The sequence below is a fragment of the Copidosoma floridanum genome, unplaced genomic scaffold, assembly GCF_036245765.1.
Source record: "Copidosoma floridanum isolate Cflo_tuat_1 unplaced genomic scaffold, Cflo_Japanese_pri ptg000022l, whole genome shotgun sequence".
NCBI classification, from domain to species: Eukaryota; Metazoa; Arthropoda; class Insecta; order Hymenoptera; family Encyrtidae; genus Copidosoma; species Copidosoma floridanum.
The window spans coordinates 5,754,620-5,768,006 of NW_028321899.1; the positions used below are offsets into that span (position 1 = coordinate 5,754,620).

The following is a 13,387-nucleotide window of genomic DNA, read 5'->3' on the forward strand; positions in this document are numbered from 1 at the left end:
ACGATAAGCTAACTATAATAAAAAAAAAGCGTTTAAACAAAATTTACCGAGTTCACAGACAGATGAAGCAAAGTAAGTAAATAAGGTAGGACGCTACTCTACACTGCTCTTTTTTTTGCTTTCTTAAGCTTATTACTTACAACATACGCCATCGTCGCTGCTGGTGGGCTAGCGAACCAAGTTATACTCAATATTTTCTTTTTTGAAAGTCTGTCCTATCGTATTATCTAGTCACAGATTTTTTTACAGAAATTTAAAAATTATTTGTGATCATATTTGTAAATCTAGCTTGAGTCTTATAAGGCAAAGATTTGGTTATGATATCAGTAATCTGCTCCTGGTACTAAATTCGTTAAATTGCAACAAAGTTTCTTGATAAAAATTTTCTATCATAATGTTTTTCAACATCTATCATACATCTCAGTTTTTTATAAGAACTAACTTGACTATTAGCTTCACCTGCTTTGTTATCGTACCATAGGATTATGATGGAGGAGGAGTCTTTTAGGACTAATAATAATAAGTTTTGAAGAAATACTATCTCTTGGAAGGCATCGCTCAGAGTGACATATTCTGCCTGACTCGTGAAAAAAGTCACATAAGACTACTTAAATTTTTTTCAAGCAATAGTATCGCTAAAAAGTTTCATAACAAAACCACTCGTTGTTAATGAACCTTTGCTATATGCAAAGATAGCAACAGAGAATTCTTGCAGATCATTTAACTTTCCTTTAAACTTGATTCCAAGTTCTCTCGTATATTCTAGATATTTGCAGACTCGTTTAGCCATTCTTTACTTGATCTGTAGGACTGGCTTAGTGCCTATTTAAAAAATTTACAGCGTTAGATATATCGGGAAAAAACGTGTTTGCCAAGTACAAAACAGGTCTCACTAACTCTTTTACGGTTCTTTTGGCTTGTCATTATTAAATTTTAACTTTTTATCTATTTGATTTTCTAACTGATGTTTATCTTTTCTCTTTTCGCCTTTTTTCATTTTCCACTTGATTAGTGATCATGGATGTTTTTTGGAAATGCATTTTACTATAGTCGAAACACTGTAACATTTCATCAACGTACTTTTCTAAAGTGAGTCTTATAGTGCGATAACCTTCGTCTTGCCTTATTTTTATCTTTGAGAATTTTCTAGGATCTTCTATGTTAGTTATCTCAAATTTTAACTTCAACTTGTTTTTTACTTTATCTAGCTTTTTAGTACTCTTACTAGCAACTAATTGGTCATAAGCATTTATTTCCAAATCGTATGAGGCACGCTTTGTTATACATGCCTTTTCTATCTCAGTTTTTGCAAAAACTTTATACCCTTCTTGTACTTCTACTTAAAATTTATGTTTATATTTATATTAGGGTCTATATTTTCATTTAAAAATACCGTCCTTATATCTAGCTGACAAGCTTCCAAATCAAACTTGTTTCTGATGGGCAAAGCAGATCTGATAATTGGTATGCATAAGATAGACAAGTATGTTTCACTGAGTTTGTGTTTATTTTTGTCTATAAATCCTTAGATTACTAGTTGAGCTTTATGGTTTATGTTTTTATTGATTCCATTTTTTTTTTTTTTTTTTTTTTCAAGAATTATAATAAATATACTTTTTCCATTTTTTTTGGTTTATCTACTATTGCCTGTACTTCATTTTTCTTCATCGAATCTGGTTCGGCTTCAACTGCCTTTTTTCATTCTATTCAATTTTTAGAAAGCGTGGCTTCTTTGTAAGATAGTGGGTGGCTTCTATGAGTGTTTTTTTATTCAAAATTTCTAGCAGACTTGCGTGCATTGTATCTAAATTGTTTTTTAATCTTTAAGTTATTATCTAGCTTTCTTGGTCAACCTCTCTTTCTTATATTGGTCTCCATAAATTAGATTTTTCTTAGATCAAACAGCCCTGCTCTGATGAAATTTACCTTCCTCTGATTTCAAGCTTGCTTTTTTCCCTTATTTCATTAATTTTTTTTATCTCACAATGTTTCACAAAAATCGGAGTACCTTAAGCTGTGACTGTTAAGCTCTAATTAAAAGTTTATTTGCATTGATTCTTTTATCTTTGACTTACTTGATGTGGTTTCTATTATCACGTTCAACTCTCTATTTTTTCGAATTTTCTGCTTTATCTGTAATCGCTATTCTAGTCATACATCAATGTCTCTCTTTTGCCATATAAGTAATGGTTTCATCCGATTTGAACTGTTTGTTAAATTTTTAATCGAATCTTATGGTTTTTAACTTGACAGTCCGACATGCAGACTTACATAAACCTGACAGAAAAACTTTTTTGGACACAGAGTAAAATGTGATCTCATCTCAATCTAAAGAAACACTTAAATTTTTTTAAATAAATTTTTCCTAAGAATATAAATTATTTACCAGTGATCTAGCGCATACTACGTAATTTAATTTAAGCTGTTTATAATTTACTATAAACCCACTTTTCCTAGTCCTTCCGATCTTAATATCACCTCATCGCAATCGTTTGGGCATTTTATATTAAAATTTATAGGCTCATCTGGCATTTTTTAAATCAGTCAAGTCTTGGAAATGTGCTGTGTAGCACTTAAGTCAGATATGAATTTTATGAGGTTACTATTTCTATTATCAGTAAATCGTTTGAGCTTGTCATTCGTGTACAAAAAACTCAAAAATTCTACTTATTTTTATCGTCTGACCTATTATTTTGCTTTTTTTCAGTCAGTTTTCCTTGATATTGGTTGTGAGAATTTCTACCTCAACCCCGACCACAATCACGATATCCACCTTTACCTCTAGCATTAGCTCTACTCTTATTATTACCTAGCTTTGTTATTTTTGTTTTTAATAAGTCTAACGAGTCTTGCTTGGTCTTTAAATACCTTTTCTATAGTTTTCCCTTTTAGAATTATAGTTAAATTTATTCGTTTCATACTTTTTTCTAACGTTCATTTGTTCAACTGAACATCTAAGTTCGGTTAATAGAGATGTGGGAACAATGTGCCCCTCGTACCTTCTGCACCGGTAGTACACAAGTATATTTCTGACACAGTCATTCTGTCTGTAACCTTTGTTGCTACACTTAAAGCACAACATTTCAGATCTGTCAAAGGTGTTTTCATTTCTTCGTCTAGCTGCCTTCTGTTGTACAATATACATACTAAGTTGGTCTACAGTCAAGTCATTGCCTGTCGAGCTTTTATTAAATTATATATTGCGTAGTATATTTACAACAGCTTTAATAAAGGCATCTCTAATTTCAGTATCAAAAAAAGAGTAATTTCTGATTTTTTATCGTATATTCTAACTTTTCTATTAAATTCATCTTTAATTCTGCAATTTCACTAACCAATTTTTTAGGATCCCGAATATAAGTTACTGTTAAGTAATGTATGAAAACTATACTATTCTTAAATACATTTTTAACATCAACTGTATACCTTTCTAGTTTGTCTTTTTCTAACTGCTTACGTTTACATAATATCACCTTTTTCATCTATTGCATACAGCAAATCTGTTATCATTAGTTTCAAATTTAAATAACTCATAAACTAATTATTATTTAAATTTTTTTAAGTCAATTGACAATCGCGTCTCCCAGCTATATCGTAATTAAACACTTTAAATATTTAGTTTTAAGATAGGATTTCCGGTAAATAAATTTTTGTTAATTCGTTGTTTACCATTTGACTATCTCCCTCCTCACGGTATTAATATTGCAGAATTCTTTTTTTATTGGCATTTGTTTATTATGGTGCTCAGTCTTCAAAAACCTCTTCTTTATTTAATTAGTATTTTTAATAAATTTATCTTTAACTTTGTCTAACATGTCTCAAAGCTTAATTTTTTATGTGTTATGTCGTCTTTGGTGGCAAACTGTTCTAACTTTTTCCTAGCTTATGAATTCTGTCTTCTTATTATGTAGTCTACTTAATTTTTTTGAATTAATTATTATGTAGATTTTTGTTGTTCGTTTGAGTTCGTTGATATTTAGTAAACTTTATTTGTTATAAAAAAATGAAGAATTATAAGGAATAAACTTTGACAAACAAACAATAAAGTAGTTAACGATCAAAAATTTTTTGTCATACAATGTTTTCGATGTTTGCTTGGTTCTCCGAATTATTTTGTATCATTGAATTCTCAGGATTCTTACATCTTGATACCAATACGTATAGCTGACCATGAAAAAACAAAAGTCTTTTGTAGTAAAATTCTAATTCATTAAAACTTTGAACTTGCGATTTATAGATTGTCATGAAAAAAGCTAGAACTATTGGAAATTCTTTTCTGTAAGTAATAAACGGTAAAGATGAATTATAACCGGTATTTACCGTAATTCCTGGAATAAAAACTTTATCATCAAACTTTATATTATTTATTATTTCTGCTTCTAAATTATATTTGAATAATTTTGTTATACGTTATCTAGTGCCATTGCACAATCCATCAAATATACTTGAGTTTCTTATGAACACAACAATAGCACCTACTTTAAAATTTGAAACATGTGGGTGTAATACTTCATGTATATCATTACAGTGTTTCCAAAGAAACGAATACCTTATAGTTTTTCCAATTATAGAACTTTTACACTCATGCTGTATCACTTTGTCTAAAACGAATCCTAAAATAAATTATTTTCCACCAAATGGAATGTTATTATTACATAAATCTTTTAAAGTTTTATCTACTAATTTTAAAGTTTCTTAGGGATCATTCAAGCTTCGTCCCAAAAAATTACATTAGCTTCTCATAATTTTTTTAATCAGCTTTGTATTCTTAGAAAGAACTTTCAATGTTATTTACATCTAATGGTAATCAAAATGTTCTATGACTTGTCATTTCTTTGGGTAACAAAATTGAAGAAATTCCTGTCCAAACAAAAAAAAAAAAATAATTTTTTGTATTGAAATGTTTTTCCAGAACCTCTTGGACCATCAATATAATATAATTTTGTATCACTGTTAATATTTTCATTAAAAATTATTTTTTGATCATTATTTAGGTTAGCAAATAAATCTTTGAAATTTACTTATAAATCAATTACAGTTTTATGGTCCTAAACATTTTCAGATTTTACTGTTTCATTTGGTTCTGGTAATTCGTAATCTTTACACGAATTTCCTTCAAATTTAAAGATTCCATTTAAATGTAATGTGGCATTATTTTGTTTATCGTCTTTAAAATCTTCGATTAAAATTTTTTTGAACGATTCCCAAATGGACTTACCACAAACGTCTTCAGATATTAAAAACCATGCAAAAAGTTTTCTCAGTTAATGTAGCAGCATAGCATAATAAGCTTCTTAAAGTATTTTGTATATTTAAAGCCATGTTTAACTTAACCTTAAGCAATAGCAGTATATATAAACGTACTGTAATGTACGCTTTTAACTGTGTTGAAACTATGAAAAGGTTTAGCTCTACTTGCCCTACGTAAAACTGATTTAAAAAAAAAATGCTGAGAGTCCCTAGGTGACGCTATATTTAGTTGCTCTATTATTAAATAACGTCTAATTCTTTCTTTTCCAACCCAAGTTTTTACTGTCAAATTAAAACAGTAATATTTTAGAACATTCACGTATCTAATTTTTTGCGGAATTATGTATTTTATTGAATTTAAACCAAACCATTAATGCTGTTTCAGATTTTTCTATCGCTTTAAACATATTATTTTCTTGAAAAACTATTTCTTGTATGTTTTCAATATGTACTGGTTAATTAAATACAGAATGACTACGTCCACACAAAGAAGACTCTTGCCATCGCCATGCTACTTTCATGGGGCTGAAATAGTGGCCATCTACATACTCTGATATTTCATCAAAAACTTTTACATCGTCTTTTTTATCACTTGTATTTGTTTTCGTTATTTTACGTAATGTTCTATCTGCTTCTTCATGAACATAATCAAAAATATGCACATTACTCAACATTTATGTGGCAATTATATTTTGTTTATATAAGTAGATTGTATGGTACTACCATTTAATTATCGACTAAAATTTTTTCATTACTAATTTTGATTCTATAAATGCGATTATTACATTAATTGTCAGTTCTTTTGTTATTTGGGTATCTATTTTTTGTGGGAACAGTATGATTAGTGAACTTTCTGGGAAACTTTTTTGTACAAATTTTTTGACAACTGATAAGACATGGACTCTCTTAACCATGAGGTCCATGAAGCATGTTTTCAATAATTCATTTTTGTATTTGTAAATCAAGTGAAATTTACGCTGAAATATATTCATCTATGACTGTAGTTGTAAATAATTTATTGTTTAGATGCAATGTTACAATAATATGAGAATAAGGTAGTTGTTCAACATCAAATTAGTATTACAAACATTAACTATATAGAATTTATATATTCGCGCGCTAGCAAGTAACTTTAGTATTTTGTAACCAATAGCGTGCGTACGATGGTCCTGCGTGACCACCAATCATAGCGCTCCACGTTTAAAATACTTTGGCTGCTCATGACTGCTCGCCTGTGAGCATTTAGTGTCCGCACCGATCGCTCGTCCAGTGAACCACAGTGTGGTAACTGTGTACACCACCAAAGTAGACATTTTCTCGATTAAATCATTTTAAATAGAAAAAGAAAATGTCTTGTTTAATTTACTTGCGTGACTCAAACAACATCATTTTTAGTTAATTATATGAGTAAAATAAGTGTTCTCCAACTTCGTTCAATATCCTTAAACTTGCGCACATAAAACGTATTTTTGTTATTTATCACAGTTTTTCAATTTTTTCTCATCAAGTGTCGTAATTTCTGCTGTTATTATACTTTATTATTCTGTTATATTTAACAAGGTGTGAGTGTTAATCTTTCAATAAACCTAAGCAATTGGCTCCCACTCTTTTCCCTCGCAACCGGTAAATCAAATCATGCAGTCCACAATCATTGGGTTTTCAATCCCAAACATTTGTCCTTTGTGCTGGATCAAAAGGGGTGCGTGGAGAACTTCGGCTTATTATTAGCCACGTGCGAGTTACGAAGTCGGCCATCTTAACCAACTTCTTTTTCACGAGCAACGTGTGGACGTGGTCAGCGCGCCGGCGCGTTGGGCGTACTTTCTATCTCTCACACACACTCGTATACAACAACACTTGGTACCGGTGGTAAGTTTAGTGCTTTTTCTCATGGTACACGAACTCGAATACATACTCGTTGGCTTCGTTACGTAGCTTATTGCTACACTTTTCTCGTGCGATTTGTTGCCATCTTTTAGTGCACAAGCCCTAGTACATACTTGCTGGCCATCTTTTTCTCCCTGCGTTGTGCAGACAGACTTTTTTGTTTTGTTTCGTGTACTGGCTTGAGTACTATTACTCGTTTGCCACCTTTGGTAAATAGCTTTTAGCTTCACATAAAAGCTCAGCTTATTTTAGCTGTACTAGCTCGAGTACTATTACTCGTTTGCTACTTTGGTAAATAGCTTTTAGCTTCACATAAAAGCTCAGCTTATTTTTAGCTATACTAGCTCGAGTACTATTACTCATTTACTACTTGGTAAATAGCTTTTACCTATATAGAAAACAATTGGCTTATATTTAGCCTTGGCCTTCGTAGCCATATATACATAGTGCTCTCTTGCACTCATAAGCACGTGGCTCGCACATAGTCGGCCATTGGTGCCCTCGCTCTTTAATTTCCTTTGTGTGCTGTACTTATAAACCTTCTTGCTCCACAGAACAACAAGGGTTTTATCGGCAGCGGGCTAACACTTACGGTGTGCTCGCCTGTCACTGCAGGGCATCATAGCACTTGAAAGTGCTTCTCACCATAGCTGCAGGCCGCCATTGCCTGCAGGTTCAACGTAAACCGTCATTGTGATTGAGCCACTTCAATGCCTGTATACCCATTGCGTGGGCCTGAATACCTGTGCACATAGTCGTCGTCTTCAAGGTCCTGCATACATTCTATGCACTCAATTAAGCAGGTAGCTGATCGCCTGCGTCGTCTACAGCTGCTCCTTTAACAGGTTTTAGATTGCGATTTCTAGTAAATTTAAATAACTATTAATTACACGATTCAATTTAGCGATAAAAATTAGAAAATTTCAGTTTATTTAAGCACTAGTGCAAGTATTGATTTGCGTTAATTATGTAAGTATTCAATTTAGAGATTTTCTACTATTTTATCATAGTATTTATTTAAACAATTTGTACTGTTAAGAGCTAGCTTAATTGTCACTGCCAGGTGTAGATAACGTTTGGTCACTATGGATGCATATTACTCAACGCAGCTTGGCCTTTATACCAAAATAAAGAATGCTTTTATTGATTTCAAAAAACTTGGCTTAGCCAAAATGACAAAGGGTCAAGCTGTGGCTCGACTACAACAAATCAAAGACGCATTTGAACAATTTAAAACGATTAATGCTACTATAATGACTTTGGATCCTCTTGATAAACAACACGACTATTTTAAAACTGGCGTGTTTGAGGGTGGTGAAGATCTTTCTAATTTGGCCGTTGGGGACTTTGAGGACTACCTGTTCTCGTTATCAACCGATAATCCAGCTCCTGTACCTCCCAACTTTGCTCCACCTCAAAATTTTGTGCAAGGTTATGCCTCGTTACCTTCTATTAATTTACCAGTTTTTAATGGTAACCTTGATTGTTGGGAGAATTTTAGAGATGTGAATAGAGCTTTGGTACACAGGAAGCAGGATCTCTTAGGTATTATTAAGTACCAGCACCTACGTACTCATGTTACTGGTGATGTTTCAGATTTAATTAAAACAATTCCTCTTACTGAGGAAAACTACTCGCAGGCTTGGGAGACCCTGCTTGCCTTCCACGACAACCAGCGTCGATTAGTGTCCTCATATACCAGCAATATTATTAGTGCCCAACCAATGAAAAACTCTTCTTGCATTGAAATAAAACGCATTTCCAAAGAAATGCTGGGTCCCTTTGATTCTTTGTCAGCCATGGGAAGACACATGAGCGACAATGACATTTTCATTGCTCTCGTGACTAGCGAATTCGATTTTCACACAAATAAAGATTGGCAGAAGCATCTGGGGAGCAGTAGTAATGCGCCTACGCTAGGACAACTACGTGAATTCATAACAGCCCGAATTATAACTTTAGAAGCTTCTGCTAGGAAAACCCCGATCAATCTGGACCAAAGGAGCAAACCTAATAAGTCAGTTGTAGTACATCAAACTGCAGGTCATTCTTCTGAAACCAATACACCAAAGTGTTTGTTCTGTAATCAAACTTATAAGTTGCACCAATGTAACAGTTTCAAATCAAAGCCTTAGAATAAAAAAAGAGTTTTGTTGAAAGCAAAAGAATTTGTCTTCATTATTTTGGTAAACATAGTTCAAATAGGTGCACATCAAAATTTAATTGCTTTAAATGTCATCAAAGGCATAACACATTAATGCATAAAGATGAGTTTGATTCTCACAAGGGCAAACCTAATAATGAAAAGAATAACGACAATCCTGATCCTAAAAACAGGTCATGTCTTAATGTCGGTATTGCTTCTGAAGTGGACTTCCCCAGAGCACCCAGAGTTTTTCTTGCCACTGCAGTGGTATACATTGTTGATCCTAATGGTTTGAGTCTCAAAGTGAAAGCATTAATTGACCAATGCTCGCAATCATCTCTTGTTTCTAAATCTCTTTATGACTTATTGAATTTTAAGAGTCGCAGTACCAACATCTCGTTGTCTGGTACAGGAGACCAAACTGTAAATGTAAAACAGTCAGTTCAATTTAAAATTCAACCTCATTTTGAATTCAATGTTAGTTTAGAAGTTGAAGCTTTGGTAGTGCCTTGGATCACTTCTTATAAACTTCCAGTTTATCGTGAGGTAATAAACTTAAGCCATATAAAGGGTCTGCAATTGGCTGATCCCAATTTTTTGGGGCTGTATAAAGTAGATTTGTTACTTAATGCATCTGTTTATGCTGCAATAATGAATAATTTTTATTAAAAGAGGTGAAGCTGGTCAACCCATAGCTTCATCTTCCAAACTAGGTTGGCTACTGTCCGGCCCAGTATCTTCATCATCGTCGTTAAATTCAACAGACCCAGTTTCTTTACATATCATAGATAATTCTAATCTTTTTGATCTTGTACATAAGTTTTGGTCGATTGAGGAGCTCATATCTAAACCTACGTTAAGTCCTGAGGAATCTGAATGTGAAGAGCACTTCTCTAACACTCATTCCAGGCAACCTGATGGCCGGTATATGTGCCGTTTGCCCTTCAAATCTTCGGCAGACGACTTCAAAGCTGCTAATAAGTTCTGGCATAAGGCCGGATTGTCTATGCTCAAGCAGCTAGAGCAACGATTCCTCAGAGACCCTGAATTGTATAAGGCTTATAACCGGTTCATAACTGAGTACTCAGCCTTGGGGCATATGAGAAAAGGTCATGAACTTAATCGTGCTCAATATTTTTTACCCCATCATGGTGTTTATAAAACTAACGGTGAAACTTTAAAATTAAGAGTTGTATTTAATGGATCATTTAAAAATCGTGAAGGCCATTCGTTGAATTCCGTTTTGCATTCAGGCCCCAATTTATTACATAATTTGTTTGAAATCATTCCTAAGTAGAGATTTTATAGTTCTGTATTCACTACTGATGTGGAGAAAATGTTCAGACAGATAATGGTTCACCCTGAGGATCTGGTCTTTCAGGCTATTCTTTGGCGCTTACAACCAACTGATCCAGTGAAAACTCATTTACTCACTACAGTCACTTATGGCCTGGTCAGCTCGCCATATTTGGCTACTCGTGTTCTTCGACAGCTGGCAATGGATAGTATTCATTCACATCCAAGAGCCGCCAAAATTAACTCAGAAGAGTTCTATATTGACGATTGTCTCTTTGGCGCTCACTCTCTTTTGGAAGCACAGCAAAAGGGCGCTGAACTTCTAGATTTAGCTCAATCAGGCGGTTTTCCTCTGAGAAAATAGTCTTCTAACTTGGCGGAAGTACTCTCAAAGATCCTTGATAAGTTTTAGATTAGCAAGCCCAAAGAATTCAAAGACTATGATCAAACGGTCTCTATTCTTGGCTTGTCTTGGAATCCCAAAAATGATGAATTTCAATTTCAACTAGTCGTTGATCCTAGTCCTCAGTCTTGGATGAGACGATCATTATTGAGACAGTTGGCGAAGATCTTTGACCCTTTGGGAGGGTTTTTGTCTGTTATCATTTTGGGCAAAATTCTCTTTCAGTCCCTGTGGCTGCTTAAAGTATCATGGGATCAACCCTTGCCACCACCAATAGTCTCTTAATAGATTAGTTGGTTGGACAAATTACCCCAGTTGAACCAAATTACATTACCTCGCTGGAATTTCTTTTCGCCTGATTTCGATTTCTTTGAAATTCATGGTTTTGCAGACGCATCTAAGTCAGCTTATGCTGCAGTTGTATACGTTCGTATTGTCAAGAATCAAGGGGTTGATGTAACTCTTCAATTAGCTAAAACCAAAGTAAGCCCAACTAAGACTTTGAGTATTCCACGGTTGGAACTTTGCGCTGCTCAGCTTCTTGCGAAAATAATTAGACATTTCTCAGATTATTGTCCTGTCAAGGAAGCGCCTGTCCACCTATAGACCGAATCTTTAAATGTATTGCATTGGCTAAATGCTCTGCCTTCTAAGTGGCCTACCTTTATTGCCAACAAATGCTCTAATATTTACGAGCTAGTACCTAAAGCTGAATGGCATCATATAAGGTCCAAGCGGAACCCAGCTGATATCGCCTCGTGGGGAATTTATCCGAGTTAAATGAGTAGACAGCGTTTATGGTTTTCTGGCCCAGATATACTACACGAGTTTCAACCCAAATACCCAAAGCTCAAAATTGACCTCCTTAAAGATACTTCGCATGTAAATATATTAGTTAAGGATAAAGGACTAGATACCTTTGTCAATGGATTGTATGGACGTTATTCCAAATAGGAAAGACTACTTCGAGTAACTGCCTACTATCTCAGATTTTTTTATAAACTCCTTGTCAAAATAATTCAAAGGAAGTCAAAAAATCATACTGACAATTTTAACCCTAAATTACCTTTTATTTCTGTAAATACTTATTTTAATTTAGCTTTATTCAACCTATCAATCGAGGAATTTGAAAATGCTGCACTCTTGTTAGTCTACACACATCAGCAACGTTGGTTTTCTGCCGATTTAGCTGTTCTTCGTAGAAACCAAGGGCTAAGACCTGATGAATTAGAACAGCTTCCATTAAGTAGTCGTTTGCATAAACTAACGCCTGTTATCATCGATGATCTTCTTCAAGTCGGTGGAAGTCTTAGTAACTCTCTTTTAGATGCAAATGCTAAACATCCCTTGATCCTCTATGGCTACGACTGTATCACTCAATTGTTGATTGACTATTATCATCGCAAGGCATTACATGAAGGTGTTGAGATGATTCGTGTGTCTCTTAGGCAAAAATATTGGATTTTGCGAGGTCGTGAAGTAGTGCGTGCCGAACTTAGTCACTGTTTCACCTGTAAAAGGTACAAGGGCCGAACTCAGACTCAATTGATGAGCGATCTTCCAAATTGTCGAGTAACTCCTAGTCCGCCCTTTCAGAAGACTAGAGTTGATTATGCCGGACCTTTTCCAATTCGGTTGTCTAAGAGTCGAGGAAAGGGTACTCTCAAGGGATACGTGGTCGTGTTTATATGTATGGCCACCAAAGCGGTACATCTGGAAGTGGCTGAGGACTACTTGACTGAGGCATTCATTGCAGCGTTTCATCGCCTTGTGTCTCGTCGAGGGCAGTGTACTGATCTTTATAATGATCAGGGCACGAACTTTGTAGGTGCTGACCACGAATTAAAATGAATGTGGACAGCTCGGTGTCATTTATCTGATTTTGCCGATAGTCTGTAGTCTTCTGGCACTGAGTGGCATTTTCATCCTCCAGCTGCCCCTCACTTCGATGGTATTTGGGAATCTGCCGTAAGATCAGCGAAGTTCCATTTAAAGCGAGTCGTTGGTGATCAGATTTTGACGTTTGTCGAGTTCTCGACCCTTCTGTGTCGTATAGAATCGTGCCTTAATTTGCGGCCACTGTGCCCTCTGACTGATGATCCTGAGGACCTTTATGCTCTCACTTTTGCACACTTATTAATCCTTAGACCGTCCTATATTTTGCCCCCACCAGATTTGACCTCCAAAAAATATCTCCGTTACACAGGTGAAAGCTTGTTACACAGACTGACCAGGATTTTTGGAGGCAGTGGTCCTCAGAGTACCTCAGCACTCTTCAGGCACGATCTAAGTGGCTTACGCCCCAAAGATCCATGCAGATAGGTGATTTAGTCCTTATTAAGAATAAGTTGACTCCACCTGGCAAGTGGCCTCTGGGTCGTATAATTGAAATTTTTAAAGATCAG

General features: G+C 34.6%; 1 protein-coding gene across 5 annotated transcripts in view; it reads left to right on the forward strand.

Annotated features, from left to right (window-relative positions):
• Klp10A (kinesin-like protein 10A) overlaps positions 1-13,387 on the forward strand; it is a 592,557-nt gene that overhangs the window by 474,972 nt on the left and 104,198 nt on the right. The gene's annotated exons all lie outside the window — the stretch shown is intronic.